Genomic DNA, 2,500 nt, shown 5'->3' with positions numbered 1-2,500 from the left:
TTGGTTAATAATTGTCAAAATGTTATTTATTGGGACATTTATTCGGATTCTCGTTTTAAACAAGAAATAGCACAAGCGTGCCTGTGGTTTCGAACCAGTCAAGTTTACGCGTCAAACGCGAACTGTCAGATTCGCACGCGGTTTGGTCTCTGTGGTTAACGAGCAGACCGCGCGTCCAAAGAACCCGCGTTGCTATGGCTACTGTAAACCTCGAGACCACTCGTCGCAACAACACAGGTCCAGTCTGTTTTGTGCACGAATGCACATAGGTTGCCGGCGCAGGTTAAAATAGCTGCTTTACCAGAGGAGCAAGCGAACGGCCGCCGGTCATTGGCCGCTCTCTTCATAAAGCATGTAACGCTTGCACAGGAGTGACGCGGTCGCTCGCGCCCCCTGCGCCAGCATCTCATTGCATCGAGGGCATGCAAAACAAATGTGATCTCCCCGTCTCCTCCTCAGCGCGGCGCTGCCAAGTGGAGACCTTCCGTCATGTGCGCAGGGACGCTTTTACTGCAACGGCATCTCAGTAGCCTTCCAGCTCCGCGCGAGAGCCACTGACCCGAGAGAAAGGGGTGTTGCCGTGAGCTGGCATCGTCCACGCGCGTTCCCGGCTTTATTTGGAATCGACTCAGCCGCGGTTAAGGCAGCGGAGCAGGTGTGCCGCCGCAGTCGGCATTCCAGCGTCCTAGACGAGCGCGTCTCCTCTCCCGTCCCTCGACTTTGATGGACTTATTTGCGGGCGCGGGTCGTGTCGTTGCGGTCGGATTGCTGTGAATGACTCGGTGCGACATCGTAGCCCTCTGCAGGTAAGCAGCGCTTGACCCAGTCGAGGTATTTGTGAGCATTACCGCATCAGCTACCGAATAGGCTTCCGACGGCAGGGAGCTTTGAGCTGGATTTGGCGCTATGCACCGAAGAGCGGCGCTGATCATCACTGCACCGATCAGCTCAAAAGCGAATTGTAGCCCACAGAGCACCCTTATTGTAAGAACTCTCCGGTAATCGAAGCTGCTCTCGCTGATCCGTTTCAACTCAAGACACAATGTATCATTTCCAAAAGGAACAAGGATCTTATTTGTGGCATCACCCTTTTCACATTCACATAATGGCATGGAATTAAACGTCTTGTACCAAGTCGCGATCCCGTTAGTCCTGATTCGATGCCGTTGTTCTGTCACTTTGTGCGAGTTTTGTCCGAACATCGGATTTTTACTGAATGTTTAGCGGGAATTCCGATGGAAGGATTGTGTCCGTTCAGTCTGTGCAGCGGCTGAGACTGATTACAGTAACTCAGTCTAGCGTGACGTTCGCGTACATGCCGCGACCAAGTCACGGGCGACTTCGCCAAGGTTTGGTCAAGTTGATTAACATAACAATTAAGAGCTTTGTCGTTGCCAACTCATTAACAAGACTTGGCGGTCGACTGTAGTTTACGCGTGTTAAAACTAGAAATACCAAAATGCGATATCTATAACTAAATTAAAATGATTGATTAACTCTTAGGAATAAAAAGACTGGTCGTCAATATAACCGTAATAATGTTTACAGGCAGAACGCAACTGGGATTAGATTTGGTTAGATAATCCAGTAGATTATACATTGATAGGAATTTGAGATCAGGCCGATTGTCAGTTTTATTGTCAAGTATTAGGTCTTCTAGTTTGTTTTACTGTTGTTAAAGCGATGTGACGCTGTGTGTAAAATAATCCCAATCTGACAAATGCGGAGTGTGATTAGGACATTAGTATTGGATCATTACGACGTCGCTGTTACGGATTTCTTCTCACTGGTTCGCGCGAGACAAGTTTAACAGACAACTTTGTCTCTCTTCATTAGAGGTAGAATTCTTTCACACAAGGAATATTTGAGTTTGAGATTTCACTTCTTTTTAGATATTTGTGAAGCGATATGTTTATAATTAGTGTCGCTCAGCTATAGTTTATTCCTTCATTCATTAGTTCCCTTGGCTCGTTCTGCATAGCAACATCATTTGTATTAAAAGCTTCACAACAAACCTTTTAATCGGAATAATAATAATAATAGTCATAATAATTCATATTTTTGTTATTTTTGTTTTTATACTTATTCAATACTTTTCACTTTACTTTCAAAATCTCAAAGTACTTTTCATTAGGAGGATTAAACGTCATATTTCAGTGTTTCTTCCCTCACGCGGCTGTGCGCTGGACTAAGATACTTCTCTGAGTGTGTCTGAGTCATACTCGTTTATATGTGACCAGATGACCCCTCTTGAAGATGGCTGTAGGCTACTTTACCTCACTCCGAGGCATGCGAGGGGGAGTGGAGTAGGGTCCGAGTGCTGAGGGGAAGGGGGCGGGCTTGTGGTTTGGAACACGGCGTCATGGGACGCGCCTGAGCTCGGAGACCTGGGCGGGCTCTGCAGTACCGCGGCGGTACAGCAGGGGGCGCAGTGAGTTTCTCCTCATGTACAGCGGTAGAGCCGCACAACCTGCTCAGGTTCAACTGATGGGGAGAGCGC

General features: G+C 47.5%; 1 protein-coding gene across 6 annotated transcripts in view; it reads left to right on the top strand.

Moving 5' to 3' along the window:
• The first annotated feature begins 403 nt into the window (after window positions 1-403).
• Window positions 404-2,500, top strand: part of sorbs2a (sorbin and SH3 domain containing 2a) — a 50,640-nt gene continuing 48,543 nt past the window's right edge. For 2 of the 6 annotated variants that reach the window (XM_081714259.1, XM_081714265.1), the window contains exon 1: window positions 408-806. The gene's annotated coding sequence lies outside the window, so the exon portion shown is untranslated. The other 4 variants (XM_081714256.1, XM_081714257.1, XM_081714247.1 and 1 more) reach the window with 4 other exon arrangements.

This window comes from Electrophorus electricus, chromosome 5 (assembly GCF_041902795.1).
Source record: "Electrophorus electricus isolate QZ-2024a chromosome 5, ASM4190279v1, whole genome shotgun sequence".
Lineage (NCBI taxonomy): Eukaryota > Metazoa > Chordata > Actinopteri > Gymnotiformes > Gymnotidae > Electrophorus > Electrophorus electricus.
The sequence above is the reverse complement of the archived record's forward strand: the minus strand, read 5'-3'. Positions and strand labels throughout refer to the sequence as shown.